This window comes from Aulonocara stuartgranti (genome assembly GCF_965226115.1).
Source record: "Aulonocara stuartgranti genome assembly, chromosome: 2".
Lineage (NCBI taxonomy): Eukaryota > Metazoa > Chordata > Actinopteri > Cichliformes > Cichlidae > Aulonocara > Aulonocara stuartgranti.
In genome coordinates, this window is record NC_138940.1 from 16,124,256 (window position 1) to 16,136,395 (window position 12,140).

At 44.7% G+C, this 12,140-nt stretch overlaps 1 long non-coding RNA gene across 1 annotated transcript; it reads right to left on the minus strand.

The window, feature by feature from the left end:
• Nucleotides 1-214: 214 nt before the first annotated feature.
• On the minus strand, nucleotides 215-1,680 carry LOC309713592. Its single transcript, XR_014278613.1, has 2 exons — nucleotides 1,333-1,680; nucleotides 215-705 (listed from the first exon to the last, which is right to left on the minus strand). It is a non-coding gene; the product is annotated as an uncharacterized lncRNA (long non-coding RNA).
• Nucleotides 1,681-12,140: the final 10,460 nt, after the last annotated feature.

Below are 12,140 nucleotides of genomic sequence, written 5' to 3' on the forward strand. Positions count from 1 at the left end.
TCATGGACAATTGTAATGATTTGACCCAAAAGGCATGAAAGCACCAGTTGCTCAACTTCCAAAATAAAAGGAATTAAACCTCCTGGCTGGCTCGCCACGTTTTGTGTAGTGCCTCTACTCAGGACCAGTACACTCTCACTTCAAATAGAGACCCTAGACATCTTACTAGGTTCAGGAGGAGGTTTTGTTTTGGGGACTCACAAAAGGAGTTGGCTTGGAAGGGAATAACTGGGACCTTTATTGCCTCAGTACCATTTATATACATATACAACACAATAACCCAAATTGCACACTAATAGTGCATTTTAAAGGTGAATACATGTAAAACAAAACAAAATAAAGACATTCAAATGGAAGATTTATGCTGAACAGTATCAGAGCTCTTGGGAATGAATGAAACAGATTAAAGTGTTCCTGTTGTGAAGTTTGAATTGTCCAGTCTGAATTGTCCTTTAAAGTCGTTGAAAACCCAAACAGGTGTACTGTAGGGGAATTGTCAGTGTGCAAACCCTATTATCCGGGTAGGAAAAGTAGTGCATAGGGCTTATCTGTAATCCAGGGTTGCTTGAATCAGTTTCTCAGGCAAATCCCACAATCCGATCGCATGGCTGGCCACACCATTTCACGATCATCCAGGATCTCATTTGGGCTGTTCTCGCCGTCAGTGGTTCCCCAGAATCCTTCTAGTAGTTCAAAAAAACCAATCTACACAAACAGTGCAGAACAATCAATTTCTTTTCCCATTTTGTGTTCTTAACATGAGCTCATTAACTTCTTTTCCAAATGTATTAATCACAAATGGCATTCCCTTTAGCTTTACCAAGTTACAAGAGTTACAGTAACTTGTTTGTACCAGTATCAACAATTTTATCAAAATTACATCACAACAAAGAACATCAGCAGCTTAAACTGTAATGTAAACAGTCATAGCAATGAAAGCGACATTCATCCTTAAGGCTTACAAGCAAATGTAACTTAATTCAGTGCAAATACTATTAAACTTGAAATATGCTCATATCTATTAAGACATAACCATTCTAATATAAACAGAGCTATTGCTTCTACTTGAATACCTCCCCGATCGGAATATGGCTTCAGCGGGGTGGGGTGGCTAACAGCTATTAGCAGCTAGCATCGCATCTAGCATCGGCATCGTTTAGCTCAAAGCATTCAACACTTATAACACACTGTAAAGAACAACAGGAGAAGTGAAACAACACGCCAGATTCTCATAGCTCCCGATTGGTTTTTGTTCAAAGGTTTCTGAGCTGAATCGGCTAGTGAAATACATTATCTAACTTAACAGGTAGCTAACGAAAGCACGTGACTCACCGGGATTTTCAGACACAAATAACGTGACAGACGTTATTCCCTTTGTGGTCAGAGTTCGGGGCCTAATAAAAGAGTACCTTATTAGCATTTATACGTAAAACAATCTGGTCTCATTAACCGGGTTGCAGTATTGCATACCAAGATACTTTTTCCATGCGCTCCGACACGTACTTGACCGCCATCAGAGGGAAGATCTCACAGGAAGAGAGAGGTAATACTTCCTGCGCACTAGACGCAAGGTCGTCAGAACACAAGACTGCATCACAGCGCCCCCTTGTGACAATAACAGGCTATAGCCTTAGATTACAAAAAGGGATTTTGCAGCCCTGTATTTCACATGGGTTACATATACATCATTTAAAGCGCTTTACTCAGGGGTTGATGGCATTCATGGTCCTGATGTTAATAAAGTTGTGTTTGCGATAATTCAGGATCTAACTATCGCTACAGAAAAGGAGCAAACATAAAGGGAGTAGTTTCTATCACAAACTGTTGGTGTGTGTGTTTGTCTCAGTGTGTGTGACCTGAAGGTCCAGCTGCTGGATCACAGCATGAGAGAAGCTCACTCAGAGATGGAGAGAGGGGGAAGAAAGAGCACAGGGAGGAAGAAGAAAGTTGGATTTAAACATAAGGACCGTGCTGACTGTAACTCTGTGTTGTTGAACAGGTCAGCTGGTCGCAGCTTCACACTGTGCCACTACAGCCACTGAGAGCTCCTCCACCTTCTTACACCGTGCTGTAATGGCTGATTTCCGTTTACGGTGGAGGCAAAGCAAAAGAAAAAACTCCCGTGTTGTAATATTACTTTAGCAGGAGTTTCAGTTAGCTTTGCACTACCTGTACTTTGACTGTTACTTGAATCAGTACTTCAACTAACACAAGTCTGTGTACTGCTAGTTAAGAATGTGTGTACTTGCCTGTGCACCCTGCCTGTTTACAAGTAAAGTATTCATCTCACACCTGTGTGTGTGTGTGTGTGTGTGTGTGTGTGTGTGTGTGTGTGTGTGTGTGTGTGTGTGTGTGTGTGTGTGCCTCTTTCTGTCTCAGTGTTGAGTTTATTGTGTTGTTGTGTATTTTCTGACAGTTGAAGTGAAATCAGCCAGTGAGAGTGAAACAATCATCGTGTGGACGCTCTCCGTCGGGGACTTCCTGCTTTCACGCTGAGTATGAGCTGATGCAGAGCATCGTTTCCAGGTTCAGCAGCTAAAGTAAAGAGTGGTGATATAAAAGGAGTGCAGTGCTTTTCTTTCTTATCTGACACCAAAGAGTTCAGATGAACTGAATAAAAACAGCAGGGGGTCACATGTTTCGCCGACAGGGTGAGCCTTTCCACGCTGCTTTTGATGTGAGACATCAGTGCGGCTCACTGTAACACACTCTGTATACCGATGAACTCTGTGAGTCAGGCGTTCAGCAGAAACGAGGCGGAGAGCTGCTGCAGCGTTCAGCCTGCTTCACCAATATCATCAAAGGAGTTTTACCCGAGCTGATGATGGCTGCTTCGACCAGAGAGCTCCTCCGAAGAGCTGAAATGATGAAGATGAAGAGAGCTGCTTCGCTACATGTCTGACAAATATATATACAGATGCATTTCTTTATGATCTCTGCCTTTATTAAGAAACTCTATCAGAATCATGTTTCTGTCTGTAAGAGCATCACGTAAGCCCAGGTGTGTGTGTGTGTGTGTGTGTGTGTGTGTGTGTGTGTGTGTGTGTGTGTGTGTGTGTGTGTGTGTGTGTGTGGAGACGCATGGAAGGAGGGTACGCTGCAGAGGGTGGATGCTGGCTATATTTAGCTCTGTGTGTGTGAAAGCCTCAGCAGCTAACAGTAAACAGATCAGGAGCTATAAATATCTTTTCCTTCAGCTCAGCTGAGCTTAAAATAGATCCTCAGCTCACTCTACCACCTACAGGACAATGCTGGAGCTGCACACAGCCTCCGTCTGGTGCCGGGGCCCCGTCAAGGTCATCGGAGTGTTCACTTTGTTTTTGGTTTTCACCTTTGCTGCCCAGCATGTTCTGAGCTCTGTTATTTTAGTTTATTTCTCTGCATGATTTTATTCTCAGTCTCAGTTCTGCCTCTTGGAGTTCGGTTTCCTCTGCTCTCTGTGTAACGTCTGCATTACTGTTCCCCTTTTCTGTTACTTCTTATTTTATTTTGGTAGTCTTTTGTGCTTTGCATTTATTTTTACTTCCTTTGTCTGTTTTTCTCAAAGGAGAAGAACAAGAACAGCTCACATTGATCACTAAATCTGTAAAAACCCTGCTGATATAAAGATGAAGGCACACAGAAACAAAAGAAGAAAGGAAAATGGTAATGGGCCTGAAGGAGGGGGGGCATAATCTCCTGACTCTCAGCAGCAGCAGCTACATGAGAGGGACGAGGCAGCAGCTCCACATCTGCAGCACACCAAGAACATAGGCTTCAATTATTCCTCATATCAGTTGCTTCAAACATGCACAATTAAATTAAAACTGCTCAACAATCATACTGATGTTTGATGCATTTAAATCCACAGAAATGCAAGTGTAAGCGTGCACGGCTCCCATCATGAAGAAAGGGATGGAACTGCTCAGTTTATACCTGACAGAGAGAAGCAATCAACTCCCTGATGCTACTGCAGAGACATGGAGCTTCAACCCTGCCTGCTCAGCGCTGCTGCTGTTACCTGATGTGTTAGCATGCCGTCTGTGCAGATGTGTTAGCATGTGGTCTGTGCAAATTGGTTAGCATGCCCTCTGTGCAGATGTGTTAGCATGTAGTCTGTGCAGATTGGTTAGCATGCCCTCTGTGCAGATGTGTTAGCATGTAGTCTGTGCAGATTGGTTAGCATGCCATCTGTGCAGACGTTTCTGGAGTTTTTGTCCTTTAAAATGGAAAAAAAGTCATCTTCATATCTGCGCTTCTCCAGCCGCACACTGCTCCATCATTCCCTCGCGCACACTGACTGAACTAAACTGACTGTAGGAAGAAAAAAATAATCAGGTTTTTTTTCCATTTCCATTCATGCAGATTACTGAAGGGCCTCTGTATCACATTGACCACATAAACGTAAGGCAGTAACGGAATGTGACTACAGTGGTCCCTCGCTATAACACGGTTCACCTTTCACGGCCTTGCTGTTTCGCTGATTTTTTTGTGCAATTTTGCATGCTTTTTTTTTTATTACAGCGCATTGTGTTCTGTGGCTGTAGACCACCGTCAAACAATCTCCTCCATGCCATATCTCCTGTACAGTACAGAATGCGTTCAGCTTATCAAATTTACATACATCTTCGATCACTAGCAGTGTGACTCTGAAGTGCTGTACTGTATGTTTGTATGTTGTAAGTTTTCTCCTCAACAAACACAACAATGTCGACAAAACGTTTCACACCGTCAGAGGCACCTGTGGTAGCACCCAAAAGGCAGAGGAAGATGCTAACCATCGCACAAAAAGTTGGACTTCTGGACATGCTAAAGGAAGATAGAGATTACCGTATTTTTCAGATTATAATATAATACTGGACTTATTTTTCTACGAAGGTTTGAGGGTGTTTAAACAAGAGACAAAAGTGTGAAAATCTTCTTGCCTGTCTAAGAAACGTGTATAAAGTGTGTAGTAAGGGTTTTACAGCCTTAAAACATCTATAAGAATTGTAAAAAATAAAGTTGGCTACTTTGCGGATTTCACCTATCGTGGGTTATTTTTAGAACGTAACTTCCATGATAAACGAGGGACCACTGTATACACATTACATCCAGCACAGTCAAATACACAAGAAGGTACAGGTCTTCATGAGTCCATTTTTTTCTCTTTCGGTTACTTCCTGTTTTACTTTGAAGGTTGTTCTTGTCCTGCATTTTTCTTCCTGCTTTTCTTCCCCACTTTTGTGATTGTCCCGCCCTCACTGATTTCACTGTGTTTTTGTTGCTTCCTGTTTGGGTCCTGGGGCCTGTTCTTCGTACCTCGCTAAGTAAGTTAGCTGGATTAGATTGTTGACGATTTTGCGTGATCCTGGATCGTTCGGTTCCCCGAAGCTCATCCGGGACTTGCTGTCATAGCAACAGAGCCGTAAGCGTAAACCTGCTCGGGAGCAGGTTTACTTTATGTAAACAGGATTAGATCGCGGCCACGCAGGTATGTCCGCTTCATTTATACGAAAGCAACAGCGATATTCCACCACTGTTTCACCATAAATAAATAACATCAATGTAACTAAAGATAATGCAGCACTTGATCCTTTTATTGATGTCACACAGATACATACAGGTCATTTCCTAAAAAAGGGAAATGTACTATTAACATTCTATTACATGTATGTGATTATTACAGATGTAATTCATATTTCAGAGTAGTAATTGTAAATTACTTCGTGTAATCAAGATGAGAGACCACGGCTATAAAAGCGAAGGTGGATTTGGGAAGCCTGTCGCAGCCATGTCCTGTCCGTATACGCGACCAACCCATTGCGGAAGGTGCAAGATTGATAAGGAGAGTCCTCAGAATTCAGCGTATATTGCGGGATAGACAGGATCCTTTAGCTCAGCGCGACAGTGTGCTCATTGAGAGATATCGATATTCCCGTGAGGGTATTATTTACTTAACCAACTTGTTGACGAGGGGGTGCAGGACCACCACCTGTCTTTTTTTCCTCTGCCCTTTTCTTGGTTGCTGTTATGAACAAACTAACAGAGTATTACAGGCCAGTATTACCTTGCCAAGAGACGAAAAGCAATCTAAGAGATAAATATTACCATTCTGTAGAATACTCCTGTATTCCACTTTTACTTGTTCCCATGTTCTTGTGGGTCCTGTTGTGGCTCTAATGTGAAAGGGGATATAATATAACATATTATAATATAATATAATGCCATATGATATTGGACAATATAGTGTCATATGATAGATCTACCCTACCGCCTACTGGTGTTGGCCAGAGGGGCCGATGGCGCAATATGGCAGCCTGGCTACAACCGTAGCTGCCTCCACCAGTGTGTGAATGTGGGAGTGAATGAATAGTGGTATCGTACAGCGCTTTGGGTGCCTTGGAAAGCGCTATATAAACCCAATCCATTATTATTATTATTAAATTACCTACGAGTTTGATTTGTCAGCAACTTTCTGCCAGCCCCTCTCTCCTTGCTTTTGCAGCCTTTGCAGTGTTCTCTTGCGTTTTCATTAAACTCTGAAACTCCTGAAATCCCTCACTCATGAGTTCTTGCTCTGCTGCCGGAAAATACCGAGCGCGCTCCTTCGACATTTTCGCCGACCAATCAGCGGGTTGCCGATCAATGTTTCTACTATCGATGCGTAGCCCCTTTTACGACACCCAGTGATGTCACATTACTGCGTCCAGCTGTACTAATCGTCAACAGCAGGTGTGTTCGGGGAACCGGATTAGCGAGCTCACGGTTAGCGCGATGGTTTGGTCTTGGATGTGTCATTTGATCTTGGATGTAGTAAGCGACGTATGAAGAACAGGCCCCAGGTTACAGCGATGGAGCTGAACATAAAAAGCTGACATAGGCTGCAGGTGTTGATAAGAGGCATGACCAGGCCTTTTAACTCCCAGTGTGACTGAGCATGTGCAGGACCTGAGCGTGAATCACAGAGGCCACACCCTCGACCCTCAGAACGGGTGAGCAGGAGGTTTTATCGCGATGACTGATTTGTGTGCATTCCGTACTCGGAGGCTTGTGAGTGAAGGTTAAAGTGTGTGTGCATGTGTGTGATGACGCAGACAGTCTGCAGCATGCTGGATTAATGCACTGAGCCATCACAAACCTCCCCTCCCCCTATCTGAGTACTTATACTACCACATCTGTCCAGCTGCAGACATCAGGCTGACATCTGTGTAGGTGGGCTCAGTCACATGCTGCAGCCAGGCACAGGCTTTCCTCACACACCTGTAAAGATGAGTGTGTCACAGCACACTGGCTGTGCTTTTCTCTGCTGTTGTGTTTACAGATCTGACAGAAACTGACTTTGTGTGATTTCAGGACCCCTGCTGGGGTTAAGGCTTCTCCCGGTGTGGTGTTTATGCTGCCTCTGTGCGTCCCGGTGACCTGATAACAAAAGTCCTCATCATGGAGCCGCAGAGATCTGCTGACACGCCGCAGCACTCTGAGATATCGTTCTTTATCAGCAAACAGCAGCAGGCTCGTCTTCATGGGAACGCTCTCTGACTGTAAGATCGTTGGTTCGAATACCAAGGTCAGCAGCACTTCCTTACTGCCTCATAACGTATTGTCGAGGTGCCCTTGAACGTCACGTGAAGTCTCCAGCCCGGCTGTAAAGAGCCCGCTGTATTGTTCCAGCGCACAATCATAAAACTTTATTCTTAAGCAGAGAGCAGACAAAGGCAGGCCTGAGGAGAATGTTAGCAGCAGCTTCAACACGCCTGCGGGATCACACACACTCAGTCTGAAGCTCAGAAGCAGATCCACTCTGACCCGAGTGTGTGCGGAGCAGAAACAACACAAATATGGCCGATTGAAACAACTCAGAGCAGTAATACAGACACACCTGATGTACAGCATGGTTTAATATCGAGTGGGACGGACCGGCGAAAGAAGTTTAACTGTTCATTTAATCTCCGAGATATCAGAGTATTAGAAACAAGAGCTGCTGCCTCATATGTACTTTCTACTATCGGCAGGAAAAGCTGGAAAACTTCAAAATCCATCCCCTCTAATAAACTTGCTGTGGGATGCAGTCTTGCTTCCTTTGTGACTATTGGTCCCGCCCTCATCAGCTTCACCTGTGTGAGTCCACCTGTCAGTCAGCAGCCCCTGTGTCGTCTCCTTCATACAGATACAGCAGGTGTGAGACATACTCTGAGACCTGAACGAGAGGTTTTCTTTTTCCATGACGGTGCTGCTTGTAGCTGCAGTGTGTAACAACCTTTATTTTGGCATAGCACCGCCAAGGGGTGTCGTCCTATTATTGTAGTATTTGGAGAGTCTCCCAATGGGTTAGGGTTAGGATGAAGGTTTGGGCCCTGCCTCCAGTTGGAGGTGGGTTAGGGGTTGATAAAGTTGATAAAGAACAAATCAGGGTAGAGTATAAAACACGCAGCTGCCGCACGTCATTCAAACTAACGCAGGAAGTCAGCTGACACGCCTTCAGCGCCGCCTCATTCCTTGGAGTGCGTTCACCTTCCCGTGGACGTGATGACACGCATCCTTCAGTCTGTTATGACAAGGATTACATGTCAACGGCACCGCTGACTCGGCTCTGTCCCTAAACAGCCGAGTGTTTCAGTGTAAGCAGCCAGCAGAAAGCTTTCCCAGTGGAACCCAAACAGAGCTGAGCCTGTGGTGGAGATGCCATCTAATCAGAGCCATGGGAAGCGGCGCTGCACCGCAGACCCAACGATCCGCCCTCCACAAAGTCCCACGCGGATAAATCCAGGTAAATATCACATTCCCGGCTCACACTCAGCCTTCTTTCAGACCTCCATGATGAACTGCACATGTTCAGCGAGAGGAAGGATCGAGCATGTGATGCTGCACCTGCTGCGTGGCCACGCTTCATATTACACGTGTGTCTCAAGAACAACGAGGGAATTGTTTAATTGGTTGCATACCTGTGTGCTTCACCACACCTGCAGCTGCAGCCTTCCATCAAGAATTCTCCACCTGCTAATCACACGTCTGTCAAAGAGAAAGAGGCGGGGCCTAGCTGACGCTGTGATAGATTTCTGTCCACCTCATTTTTTACATTTATCAGTCAGATCTGGATGTTTGTGCACACCAATATAAGTGCTTTTACTCTTTTTACTACACATTAGTTTTGTTCACGAGAAACAGACCGACCTGGCGGGCCCACGTCTTCTGTGTCGGCTAACCTGAACTGACAGCCCGCTCGTACTTAACGGCGTTCCTGCTGTTTTACAGGGAAACCTGAAGAAGTTATAGCTAGCTCATGAACATGCTGCTAGCTCGGAGGTACAAACAGCTCCAGGTGTTTGATTTCTGGGTCCTGACCTACTTCCTTTTTTTTTTACCCTCTGCTCTCTTCTCTTTAACCCCTACCCCCAACCAGTCACGGTCTCTACCTGTTAAAAGGGAGTTCTTCCTTGCCACTGTTTCCAGGTGCTGCTCGTAGGCAATCATTTTTGGTTTTCTCTGGATTTCTGCAGGGCCTTTACCTGTAAATATAAAACTCTTTGAAAAGCATATTTGGATATGCCCTCACCTGTCGTGAGCAGACACCTATTTGCCGCTCTGCTACATCAAATGGTCATCAAACAAATGTTTCTTTTAGTCCAAGATCATGTGAGTAAATACCAAATGGACTGATTCTTATACAGTGGGGCAAAAAAGTATTTAGTCAGCCACCGATTGTGCAAGTTCCCCCACTTAAAATTATGACAGAGGTCAGTAATTTGCACCAGAGGTACACTTCAACTGTGAGAGACAGAATGTGAAAACAAAATCCATGAATTCACATGGTAGGATTTGTAAAGAATTTATTCGTAAATTAGGGTGGAAAATAAGTATTTGGTCACCTCAAACAAGGAAAATCTCTGGCTCTCACAGACCTGTAACGTCGTCTGTAAGAAGCTTTTCTGTCCCCCACTCGTTACCTGTATGAATGGCACCTGTTTGAACTCATCATCTGTATAAAAGACACCTGTCCACAGCCTCAAACAGTCAGACTCCAAACTCCGCCATGGCCAAGACCAAAGAGCTCCCGAAGGACACCAGGAAAAGTATTGTAGACCTGCACCAGACTGGGAAGAGTGAATCTACAATAGGCAAGCAGCTTGGTGTGAAAAAAATCAACTGTGGGAGCAATCATCAGAAAATGGAAGACATACAAGACCACTGATAATCTCCCACGATCTGGGGCTCCACGCAAGATCTCATCCCGTGGGGTCACAATGATCATAAGAACGGTGAGCAAAGATCCCAGAACCACACGGGGGGACCTGGTGAATGACCTGCAGAGAGCTGGGACCAAAGTAACAAAGGTCACCATCAGTAACACACTACAACGGCAGGGAATCAAATCCCGCAGTGCCAGAAGTGTTCCGCTGCTGAAGCCAGTGCATGTCCAGGCCCGTCTGAAGTTTGCCAGAGAGCACATGGATGATACAGCAGAGGATTGGGAGAATGTCATGTGGTCAGATGAAACCAAAGTAGAACTTTTTGGTATAAACTCAACTCGTCGTGTTTGGAGGAAGAAGAATACTGAGTTGCATCCCAAGAACACCATACCTACTGTGAAGCATGGGGGTGGAAACATCATGCTATGGGGCTGTTTTTCTGCCAAGGGGACAGGACGACTGATCCGTGTTAAGGACAGAATGAATGGGGCCATGTATCGTGAGATTTTGAGCCAAAACCTCCTTCCATCAGTGAGAACTTTGAAGATGAAACGAGGCTGGGTCTTCCAACATGACAATGATCCAAAACACACCGCCCGGGCAACAAAGGAGTGGCTCCGTAAGAAGCATTTGAAAGTCCTGGAGTGGCCTAGCCAGTCTCCAGACCTCAACCCCATAGAAAATCTGTGGCGGGAGTTGAAAGTCCGTGTTGCTCGGCGACAGCCCCAAAACATCACTGCTCTCGAGAAGATCTGCATGGAGGAATGGGCCAAAATACCAGCTACTGTGTGTGCAAACCTGGTAAAGACCTATAGTAAACGTTTGACCTCTGTTATTGCCAACAAAGGTTATGATACAAAGTATCTAGTTGTATTTTTGTTATTGACCAAATACTTATTTTCCACCCTGATTTACGAATAAATTCTTTACAAATCCTACCATGTGGATTCATGGATTTTTTTTTCCCATTCTGTCTCTCACAGTTGAAGTGTACCTCTGGTGCAAATTACTGACCTCTGTCATCATTTTAAGTGGGGGAACTTGCACAATCGGTGGCTGACTAAATACTTTTTTGCCCCACTGTATAGCACTTTTCTACTCTCACTGAGCACCCAAAGCGCTTTGTACAACTTGTGCATTCACCCAATCATATGCATTCACCCAATCATATCCATTCACTTTATCTAAAGTTTTTAGTGTTTCTATCTAACATTCACTCGGATTCACACTCCGATGGATGCATCAGACGGCAACATGGGGTTAGTATCTTGCCCAAGGGTATTTGGGATGTAGACTGGAGGAGCCTGGGATCGAACCACAAACCTTCAGGTGAGTAGGTGACCTGCTCTACTACGTGAGCTACACGATTAAATCACGATTACATTTTTTAGCATACAGAAGCTATCCTACCTGCCAAACAGCGAGCTCCACCACCTTAGAGGGTGTAGCTGTTAGCTGGCACGTGGCCTGACGTGTTGCACAAGAGTCATTATACGTGAGCATAACCAATAGTTAGGACTATTATTATTATTAATAAGCTGGTATTTGATGCAGTAAACAAATCTTACAGGTACACTTATTTTCCAAAATTTGATTTTGTCCTAAAGCAAGAAACCAGAAGATCAGCATTCCTGATCAGGAATCTGGAATATTCAAGTCAAGTCAAGTGGCTATATTGTCATTCCAACCATGTGCAGCGGTACAGTACACAGTGAAACAAACAACACAGTGTTCCTCCAAGACCACAGTGCTGCATGTGACACACAATCAATACGACTGCATTAAGAGCAAAAAAACAAAACAAAGACAGAACAGAACGATACAGACGCAACAGTGCAACAGAAAAGTGCACAAGGTGTGTGTGTGTGTGCGTGCGTGCGTGCGTGCGTGTGTGTGTGTGTGTGCGCGTGTGCGTGCCCACATAGGTCGGGCTGTGATGACATGGGTGACATCATGTGTTTGTTTTTACACCAGCTGCTGTGCTTGACCCTC